Consider the following 11,377-nt stretch of genomic DNA (forward strand, 5'->3'; position numbering starts at 1 on the left):
TCATGGAAGAAAGGAAAAGCCTTTTTTGTTTTCCTGCTTTTTGAATAAGGGGCCCTGCATTTTTATTTTGTTCAGGGCCCTGTGAATTATGTAGCTGCTCTGCTCTTCTGACCCATAGCCTGGTGGTTTTATTGAATAACTATACGGATCTATTTGTCTGCATTAGAGAGTGTTGTTAGCACATAAAAAGGGAGATAGATGGCACTTGTCTTTGCTCTTTTATTTTCACTCCCAGTATTAGCATTTTAAGATAATCACTCTTTTGATGTACTAACATTCTTTAATATCTATTTGGCAAGGAAACAAGGCATTCGTTCCGGAATTAAAGGCTAACATGGTCAAAAGTTATGAATTTTCCGTTTGGTGCAGAGTTTAGCCATATTACAGATACTTAGTGAATGTTTCTTTTTATGGTCTTTCCATTTAAGGATGGCCAAGTGTTAGAAGAATGTACTATTCTGAGGAAAAAATGCATAAAATTTTTAAAAAGTCAGTTTTGCTGAGACAAGCTATGCATCCCTTGAAGGGCAATTGTTTTTTAATAACAATTTTGATATATTACAGATCAAATGGAGTGCCCCAAACAGGAGCACAGCACATTTATACATGTAGATACTAGGCCCCCCCACTCTCATTGTCACGGAGCCCCCAGGTGATTCTGATGAAGCCGGCCTGGTCCTAGTTCATAGCCTTGGAGAACTCCCGCCCGATCCATTGGCTTAACGCAGTCAGGGTTGAATACATTTCATCCTCCTTCAAGGGTCTTAAGAAATTCTGATCTTTGAGGCAATTGTTTGATCAGTGGTTTGGGGAACATGAGGCTGGAATTGTCTAGAAGAAATTTTATTTCATTTATTTCTTAGCGGGGAAGGGGTATATAATGAGTAGAAAGGATTTCTTTTGATGAAAGACCTACGTGAATAAAATGGTAGGTTTCTGCTTTTAAAAACATGTTTAGATGAGTTCATTTCTGAATAATTTTGATATTGAGTTTTACTCTTATGTTAGAAGTTCATATCTTCCTTTATTCCTTGGTCTTGCAGGGAAGAAGGCAACGATATATGAGGATTCTTGGTTATTCTTGATTATTAGGCAGTTGGGAAATCCTTCTTGATTATTAGGCAATTCAAGACCTTATTAGTCAATTTACAGTTGATATACATTTCCTGCCTCTCCCCCCAGAGCCCGCTCCGCTCTCCTAAACATGTCCTCCATAAGCAGGAGCAAGGGATTAGCAATGAAGTACGAGCACATGCAGTGCTGCTGTGATCTGCTCGATGTATAATTTGGGGATGCACTGAATGTACTCAGTGCCCTTGTGGTTGTTAATGCTCTCTGACTTTAAAATGAAATGCAAACAAAACCCCAAATCGGATAGCAGCAGTCAGTCACTCCAATGAGAGTTTGCGTAAATATATTCCCTCTGCTGGGTTTTGAAATTTTGAAAGTACCTCTCGTAGAGTGAAAGGATTTGTTTACCTTAAAGGAATTGAAAGTCTCAGAATGCAGATGAGGGGGAAGGTTGTTTTTTCTTTTTTTTTGAGGGGGATTTTCTGATATCCCAGTAATCATACTACCCTTGTTTAGTCTGGCTCTGAGCCTGCTTTGTCATTCTAGGGCTGGAGCAGGGACTGAGGTTTCTTCTCTCAGTCATCTCTCTGCCTCCATGAAAAGACAGGGATGGGAAGTTGGGGGCTGGAACATCAGGAAATAAAGAGCTCTTCTCAGAGCCAGCTGGGACCTGGTACTTGCCCTACCTGAGCACGGAGGTCCCCTCCCTCCACCATGATTCCGCAGCTTTAGGAAACCGCTGTGAATCCAACCTTCTATCCTCCCTGAAGCTGAGCCTGGATCTTTTCCCCACCCTGTGCCTGAGGGTGGGGAGAGTGCCTTCCTTGGCTTGCAGGCCAGTTAGGGCTGGAGGATGGAGGGCTGGTACCAAATGTGACCAAGAGAAGCTTAATTTTGGGCTCTGGAGGTAGGTTTCTAGGGAACTCTGGATTGGAGGAGTTGAACCCCTCAAAAAATGTGTGTTCGCTACATGGCATTAAGAGATGTTATGGTTGGGACTTCCCTGGTGGTCCAGTGGTTAGGGCTTGGCCCTTTCACTGCCGTGGGCCCTGGTTTGATCGCAGGTCGGCGAACTAAGGTCCCACAAGCCGCGTGGCTCGGCCAAAGAAAAGAGAGCGATGTTATGGTTGACTGTGAAGCCCACATTTCAAAAAAGAAGACTCAAGATTTAATCGCAACTCTTTCACCAACCAGCTGTGGCTTTAGGCAAGTAATGTAACTTGAGTCTTAGTTTCCTTATCTTTAAAAAAAGGGACTTTCTAAGATCCTTCCCAATAATGTGTCTTGGGTCTCTGATCCTCTTAGGAAAACAGTCATTGTCACCACTGATTAGAAATACTGTAAAATTAACAGAGCATGAAGAGAAAAATTGAAGATATAGTTTTGTTTGTGTGCTGTAATAAGCATATACCTGGTTTTGGTCCTCAGTTTCTGGCAAAGCCTCAAAAATGCTTGGAATTTCCTGAGACAAGAGTGTCTTTGATATGCTAATGAGGCGACGCAAGGTGGGCCCCTAGAAAGCTTCAGGATGGCGACTGGTCGCCAGAAAGACCACATGATTAGAAGGTTGGAACTTTGGGCCAGCCTGACCTCCAGGGAGTGGGGATGGGGTAGAGATTGAGTTCAGTCATGTGGCCATTGACTTAATCAATCATGCATAGTAATGAGGCTCCAATAAAAGCTTTGGAGACCGGTTTTGGTGGAGCTTCCTGGTTGGTGAACACTCTCATGTGGCTGGGAGGGTGGTATGACCAGATTCCACGAGGAGGCGCCATGGAAGCTCTGCTTTCCCCCAGACCCCACAGACCCTGCCCTGTGCATCTCTTCATTCGGCCCTTTCTGAATTTTATCCTTTATATTATAATATACTGTAATCACAATAAAGTTTTAAATGATCTCTGTGAGTCATTCTAGCAAATTATTGAGACTGAGGGGGTTGTGGGAACCCCCCAAATGCATATAGCTGATCGATCAGATGTGCGGGTGGCCTGGGGACCCCACTTGTGGCTGGAGTCTGAAGTGAGGGTTGTATTGTGGACTCAGCCCTGACGCCTGTGGAGTACGATGCTCACCCCAGGTAGTCAGCGTCAGAACTGTGCTGCAGGACATCCAGATGGTGTCAGAGACTTGGTTTCAGAACCCTGTTTGCCTAGAATTAATATGAGTTATAATTATATGGACTGCCCACCCTTTATGCCTTATTACTATGGAGCCGAATACTAATTGTATTTGAATATGTCAACTTAGACTTATTTAATATACAATTATTTGACTACAGTCCTAGACTCTGTTCATGGATACTGCAGCTTCACAGTTTGCTGCCCATTTATTTTGGTCATCTACTCACATGGTATGTTCGTGACTTGAAAAAAACAACATGCAAATGAAACTGAAGGAGTTCTTTCATTCATTCATTCTTTCTTGTTTCTTTTCTTTTTTTTTGCTTTAAAAAGTATTAAGTCATCAGGTATAAATACAAAATCATTGATAATTCAAATGGCAGATCTCAATGTAGACACTTGACCTTAGCTGAAAGGCTGATTGGCAAAAAAAAGCTAAAAGGCAATTCAGTTGTCAGTGTAGAACTAGAACCTAGAAATGCTCAGGTAGAGTGTCCAGATTCTGACGATTAGAGGAGGAAAGTGTACACGATAGAAAGTGTGTGTGATGGCTGTGCTCATCATACAGGATTTTCCTCTACTTCCTGAGCATGTGGGAAGACTTCCCCGATAGCTCACAGTTTTGCTAGCGCCATATCACCAGTTCTGGCCAATGGGCTGTAAGCAGAGGGAACAAGTGTCACTTCCAACCAGAGGCACTTATGAGCAGGTGTGAATATTCCATGTCCCATTAAACGCTGAAGCTATGTTAATATGGTGGCACCACAAGATGGTACAGCCTCCGTCAGCCTGGGTTCCTGAGTGACTGCAGAGCCTTCTACTGAACCACACTGGATGTGCCCCGTGAGGAAGAACTAAATTTCCATTATGTTAAGTTACTGATAGTTCAGGATTAATTTGTCACCACAGCCCATCCTCGGTTACCCTATTTAGTGACTCTGTGTCCTTTTTTAGTATAGAGCTAAGTACCAGTCCTGGGCTGGGCTCCTGAATGAATCTGATGACTTTGAAATTCTTGGTGGAAGATCTGAGCCTTGTGTAAAGAGAGAAGTCCTCTGACATCTTACATTAGAAATAAGGAGCACTACTTAGCCAGGATTTCATGTTGCCTTTTCACATAGTGACTGCGTGTTGGAGCTGCAAAGACCCTTAGAGATCATTAAGGTCGCTTAGCAGACACCATTTGTTGCATATCTAAATCTATCCCTTACCCTTTCTCTCTTGCTTACAGAGCCCATGTGCTCAGGGATAGGGCCTCCCTGAGCTCAGAGGTAAATCCTCATTGGTCTAAGCTAGTCATGTGATCTCATCCCTCTTTCTAGTGATTGGTTTAAGACTGAAAATGTGACACAGGTTCTGGCCAACGGTACATGAGAGTCAGTCCTCTGGGGGCTTCCTGGGAAAGGCTTTCCTTGCTTCTAAAAAGAGATATCTTGGGGGGGAAAAATGCACTTTTTACCTCAACACATGGCTGTGTGAAGTGTGATGCTTGGCTCTGGTAACCATTTCTGATCACGAGTGGAATCAACAGAAGAAGAGGAGCCAACAGGCTGAAGACTGCAGGGTGGGGAGAACTTTGGTTCCTGATGACGTTGTTGAGACTGAATAAACTAACCCTGGGAGAGCCCCACACCTGGACTTCTTAATACGTGAGATAAAATGTCCTTACCTCTATAAGATGTTATGGAAAAACCCGAATGAACTTTTTTTTTTTTTTTGCGGTACGCGGGCCTCTCACTGTTGTGGCCTCTCCCGCTGCGGAGCACAGGCTCCGGACACGCAGGCTCAGCGGCCATAGCTCACGGGCCCAGCCGCTCCGCGGCATCTGGGATCTTCCCGGACCGGGGCACGAACCCGCGTCCCCTGCATCGGCAGGCGGACTCTCAACCACTGCGCCACCAGGGAAGCCCCCGAATGAACTTTTTGGTTAACCCAACATTAAAATTTTTTTTAATTTAAAAATTAAAAAAATATTTTACCAGCTCTATTGAGGTATAATTGACATATAACGTTGTGTAAGTTTAAGGTGTACAGTGTGTTGATTTGATACATTTATGTATTGCAAAAGGATACCACCATAGCGCTGGCTCATACCTCCATCCCCTCAAATAATTACTATTTCGTTTCTGTAGTGACAGCATTTAAGATTTACTCTTTTAGCAAATTTCAACCGTATTTCAGTGTTATTAGCTATAATCACGAGGCTGCACATTAGATCCCCAGAACCTGTTAATCTTATAACTGGAAGCTTGTACCCTTTGACCAATATCCCCCCATTTCCCCCACCCCCTCGCCCTTGGTAACCTTCACTCCACTCTCTGTTTTTCTACCTGAAGCTGAACTGTTTTTCTGCTAATTATACGTTCTCTTTTGTTTGACCCTATGTTGTATTGTAATCTTTTAAAAATTTCTTACCATCCTGTCTCAGCTATGCTAAGAGTAAGCAAGGATCTGGGTGTCTAGGAGCAGCAGACATTAGTGGTGGAGGCATTGATACTTGAAGGAAAAGATCTCCAAGGAGCAGCTGAAACTCACAAGAGTTGGAGTTGCTCAGTCACCTGACCCAGGTATGCTTTCAGAAGTTCCTGGGTTATTAGAACAACGGAATTCCCATATGCACAGATAAAAGCATTTGTTAAAAACAATGGGATTTGGACAAATTAATGTACACTCATTTCTTCCAATGCCCAGACATCCTGCCAGGCTGGCTGGGGAGCTGTAGAACACAACAGTCTTTGGGGCAGCTCAGGTTGTGCGAACTTCTGGGGTACCCATTGGCTGTGTGGTAACTCGTGGTACTTCAATTCCTCATCCACTGATCCAGCATCAAATGAAACAGGGATCACCTATTTTAAAAACATATTTTCAATGAACCATGGCGGGCTGCTCGCCCACTTAAGAGTGCTGTACCGTATTTGGCTGATGAAATAGTCATTAATCAAGAACGGTAATGGTTGGCTATTTTCGGCAATACTGAGATCGGTTTGTGGGAAGAGTAATCTGTCTCCTAATTATTTAAAAACAGGCCAATCACCAGCAGAGTCTTAGAAGGCTTGGTTCTTCTCTGCCTGCTGCCTTCTTATCTCCCTGATCCCAGCACCTCCAAGATTGCTGCGCCACAAATGGCAAAGGAAAGACAGGAGGGAAACAAACCTTCCAGCTTTTTTCATTTGATAAAAGATGAATATATATGTATAACTGAATCACGTTGCTTTATAGTAGAAATTAACACAACACTGTAAATCAACTATACTTCAATAAAATAAATTTTTTTTAAAAAAGCTTTTTCCCATGTAAAAGTGAAACAACATGTAAAACATTGCCCAGCTTAAACTGTTCTTGGCTCCTTAAATAGGTTGATTAATCAAACCTTGAGTTATTTTAGAGACAGCACTGCACATGTGCAAGACGGGAACTCAGGAACCAAGAACCTTCAGTCCCTGGAACTCAAAGGAAAGAAGCGTTGCCACTGGAGCCCTTTACAAAGCAAGGGGTCCCTCAATAAGGAAAACCTGGCTTCCAACAGCATGAGTACCTTATATGGAATGATTGAAAACTAACCAATCAGCTTCCAAGTTTGGAATTCCCCTATCTCCTTAAATTTCGCCCCAAGCGCTGGGTCACGGAGACGGATTTAAGAGCTTTGTCGGCCAAGCTTACAAGAAGGCTCTCTTCTCAAGAGCCGGTGCCATAGTGTTGGCTTTTATGCAAGTCAGACAGGGAGCCTTTGCTCTGTTACGAAAAGTGGTAAGTGCTCAGATTTTATCCTAGATGTATTAAAAAAGGAGAAAAAAGAGACTTCCAGGTCAGTAAAGATGATAACGTTGATTTTATATCTAAAGAAATTGATCAGGTTGTAAATCTGTGACTTCTTTTGTGCTTCTTAATAGGACTGAGTGCTTTAGAAGGAAATTTTTATTGTATTTTTGAGGCATTGAACGCTAAAAACGAGCTAAAAGGGAATCCCGTCATTGGAGCGCTGTGGAATCAGATGCAGCCATCGGCGCTGATGGCTTTCGGCTCCCTCGCTGTGAGAAGCGTCCAGAGTGACCGAGCTGTGTTGGTGGTTCACGCCAGTGGGGCAGCCCCTTTAACCAGGGCACTCCAACTCCTGCGGCTGTGGAAACCCAGAACCATCTTGGTGGAACTAACCACGGCCCATGCCGGGTGGGGGAGAGAGGAAGCCAAAAAGAGATGATAGGTAAGAGCGGCGTTTATCAGGCTCCGCGGAGATGACTTTAAGTAACGCTTCCCACCACAGCCTGGCTCTCATAAAGGGACCCACAAGGCCTCCATCACTCCCCTTGACGCATCCCTTATTTGGTGTTTCCCATTTGCCTCAGAGCCGCGTAACTACGTACAGGGTCAATGTTTCCATCCTTTTGGAACAGTTGGGATATTTGAGATCATTGTGTGGTTAAGTGCTGATTGGAATTGGCAGTAATATGAAATTTGCTTTTTAAAAATGGGGGGAAAAATCCGCACCCCATGATTTGGAAGCAGCTAACGTAATTGAACAGATCTGTCCTGCCTGGTGAATCCCTTGACAACTGAGGAGTCCTGGGATCCCCGTTGAAATGGAGGTGGTGGCCCAGACACAAGAGCAGATTTGAGATTGCCGTTCAGAAACTGGAAGCCTGCTCAGGGAGAGCTTCCAAACGTCCTTTCACACGAAAAACACTTGAAGACATTTTCCTTCTCGTTTTACGCCATCTTTCATTAATCTCATAAGCCCCCCTCCCCCACGTGATCTTAGTTAAGACTCTACTAGGCTTAGCACCTGGCATCAGAACCCTCTTGGAAGGCACGGAAGCCTTTCCTCTGAGCTCCCACAGCATTTGGGCTATCCTTTTTAAAGTTTTTTGATTAATTGTGGTAAAATATAAGTGTTAGTGTTTTAACCAGTTTTAAGTGTACCGTGCAGTGGCATAAGTGTATTCACATTGCTGGGCAACCATACCGCCATCCATCTTCAGCACAGTTTTCATCTTGCAAGACTGAAACTCTATACCCGTTAAAAATAACTCCCCGTGCCCCCCTCCCCTCACCCCCTGACAACCACCATTCTACTTTCTGTCTTTGAATTTGACTACTCTGGGTCCCTAATTTAAGTGGAAACATACAGTGTTTATCCCTCGGGTCTGGCTCATTTAGCATAACGTCCTCAAGGTTCCTCTGTGTTGTGGCATCTGTTGGAATTCCTTTCCTTTCTAAGGCCAAATCGTACCCCATTCTCTGTGGGTACTACAGTATATTTCGGCCTAAATTTTTAATCTAGCACTTATTAGCTGCTGTCGCTTAGTTTATAAGCTGCATGGGGACAGAAAGCCGTGAAGGATTCAAACTTTAAATCCATTCACCTTGGCCTGTGGCAGAGTATCCAGCCTACCATAAGTACTTATTATTCAAATAGGCCCGTCAAGGCTAACTTTACACAGACTCCCCAGAGTCAGAGTAGGGGCGTGACTGACTGCTACTGTGAGTGAGAAGGGATAACCTGGCCCAAGTCGGAGATTGATTGCCTGACTGATTGGCTGATGAAATAATTCATTCACCCAGCAGATACTTTATGCGCTCCTGTCGTATGTCAGGCAGTTTGATAATGACTGAGGCCACAAGGCAGATATAGTACCTGCCTTCACGGAGTTTTTTTTTTTTTTTTTTAACTGACATAGAGTTGATATACAGTGTCGTGTTAATTCCCGGTGTACAGCACAGCGATTCAGTTATATACATATATATTCTTTTTCAGATTCTTTTCCCTTACAGGCTATTACAAAATACCGAGTATAGTTCCCTGTGCTGTACAGTAGTAGGTCCTTGATGGAGTTTCTGACGGAGAAGAAATTAAAACATAACTTCCCAAATACATACATATAATAAATATAAGCTGTGACAAGGACTGGAAAGGAAAATTATAGATAGGCTTGTTGTGATACAACAGAAACATATACTTCTTCTAATGAGATTTTAAAACAAAACAAAAAAAACGTTCATTGGATTTCTGACCTTTGGACTTCCCTCTGTCGATTTCAATCAATCTTAAAACCTTCCTCTAAAACCTAGTAGTGTGAACAACCAAAGGATAATAAGAGTCTGCAAAAATCCCCAGCTGCAATAAACAAAGGAAAGAGCTGATTGTTAATCGAGGTAAGAAATGAGTATCCAAGACACAGCTGAGCAGCTCTGTCCTATTGCCCAGCAACGCCTAACTCCGCCCTCCCAGAAACAGTATCTGGGAGGAATGAGCACGTGAGACCCGGACAGATCATACAGGTGATATCCAAACTGTAGAGCGGCAGAAGAGAGGCTGCTCAGGAGGAGACGGTGCCTCCAGCAGGTGACCTACACACGAGACTGTCAGGACAGTGGAGGGGGAGGGCTGAGCTTGACAGACGCCACCACTGAGAGGTCTGGTAGGGGTGGGAGCCAGCAAGGGAGAAGAGTGGCCAGAGACAAGGCAGAAAACCAGGTCATATCACGAAGCCAGGAGAAGAGGGTGTGCCAGGAGGAAGGACGCATCTGCTGGGACGAGCTGGTGAGTCCCTGGATGATTCTGGGGGGCGCGCTCTGGGCACTGTCACTGGATGTGGCAAAATGGAGGTGATGGTTCCCTCACCACGAGCAGTTTGAGTGGAGTCAGATGCTCCAGCGAATGACACCCAGCGCTTTGGCCAGGGGAGGCCCCACTGCCGTCCATCCACAATGGTTGGCAGAGATACGTAGTGACTGTCCGTTGAGATAGTCTCACCAGCATGAGTCCCAGTCATCACCGTGAGCGTGGAGTTGTATTAGCCTCCTGCACCGCACGACGCAGCCTCGCCATCCCGGTACCTGTAGTTTCGTCATCGTCTCCGTCTGAGTCTGGCTTCTACTCTCTGTTGCATGAAAAAGCTGAACATCTGAGATTAAAAGGACGAGTCTATTGAGAGAAGCCCCGTAGCCCCACCCGGTCTGCTGTGGCCGTGGACATGACCCCACCCCGCTCTGAGGAGGGGCTGCCTGCCTTCGCCTCCCCCCTCGGCTTCCACCAGGCCTGGTTGAGGAAGCTGGCTGATTCTGGGGGAGCGATTTGAAGGCCACTCGGCGGGGCGGGGCGTCTCCTAAAACGTGTCTTCGTCTCGAAGGCGGAATGTGAGAAAAAGGTTAATCCTTTTTCATTTGGCAGCAGTATTTCTAGTAGTTTTGTGTGTTCATCTTGTCATCTTTTAAAAACAGGAATTACTATGAACCATGTTAACAAACGATACTCTGGCAGGATGTTTTGTAGTATTTGTTTTCCTTCCTTGTGGCTTTCTTTCTCCTCTCCAAGTAGCTAGAGGTTACTTGGGTGGAAAGGAGACCTGATCGCCCAGAAATTTTCTTTCTGCTTTTCATTTACAAACCTCTTTGGGAACTGTGTCCTGCTCTCAGGGGCGGCAACGTCTCAGAGGGGAGCAGGGTACAGTATCCCCAGCCTTGTCAAATGTCCCCGTGCCCCAAGAATTTCGTAGGCGCATTAGGGCGCTTGACATTTGGAATCTGCTTAGACCAACAGGGGCTTCCTGTCATCAGTCCTCTAAGATTAGCAAAAATAGCCTAGTGACTCTCCAGTGCAGTCAAGTGACCTGAGGACTGGTCACTCGCTGTCCCAGAGGTGCTGGTGACCAAGCACTGCAGGACCCATCCCATTGCCTTGGTCCAGCGAAGACCTGCCACCTTTTCACTTCCCTGTAGACGGGAAGAGCGCCCTACTAGGGATAGAGGTCAAGTTCTCCTCCAGCCCAGGGAATGTGGGCACCAAGTCGAAATGAATTTGATCTAAAGAAAGACTTCAGAATCCGTTTTCTCTGGTGTACTTGAATTTGAGGTCTGAGCGTAGTCATTCCATCTCGCGTTATGTTAATTTGCAGAAATCAAGGTACAGTCAGCTCTGGATTTTGTGATCCCTGGGAAGGAATAGCACATAGAAGACCCCACTGTTAATCCCAAACTGCTTTTCCTCCTTTAAAGCCTTTTGGGGGGCTTGATCTTTCCTAAACAATAGCAAGATATATATCTCTTCTTTTCCCCCTTCCTCTCGTAAGTTAAAAATCATATACAGCCACTTTGGAAACACAGTCTGGTGGTTTCTTACAAAGTTAAATATACGCTTACCACATGATCCAGCAATCCCACTTCTAAGGTATTTACCCAGAAGACTGAAA

Source organism: Delphinapterus leucas, chromosome 10 (assembly GCF_059928025.1).
Source record: "Delphinapterus leucas isolate spDelLeu-1000000601 "Yukka" chromosome 10, BTC_Dleu_Yukka2, whole genome shotgun sequence".
Lineage (NCBI taxonomy): Eukaryota > Metazoa > Chordata > Mammalia > Artiodactyla > Monodontidae > Delphinapterus > Delphinapterus leucas.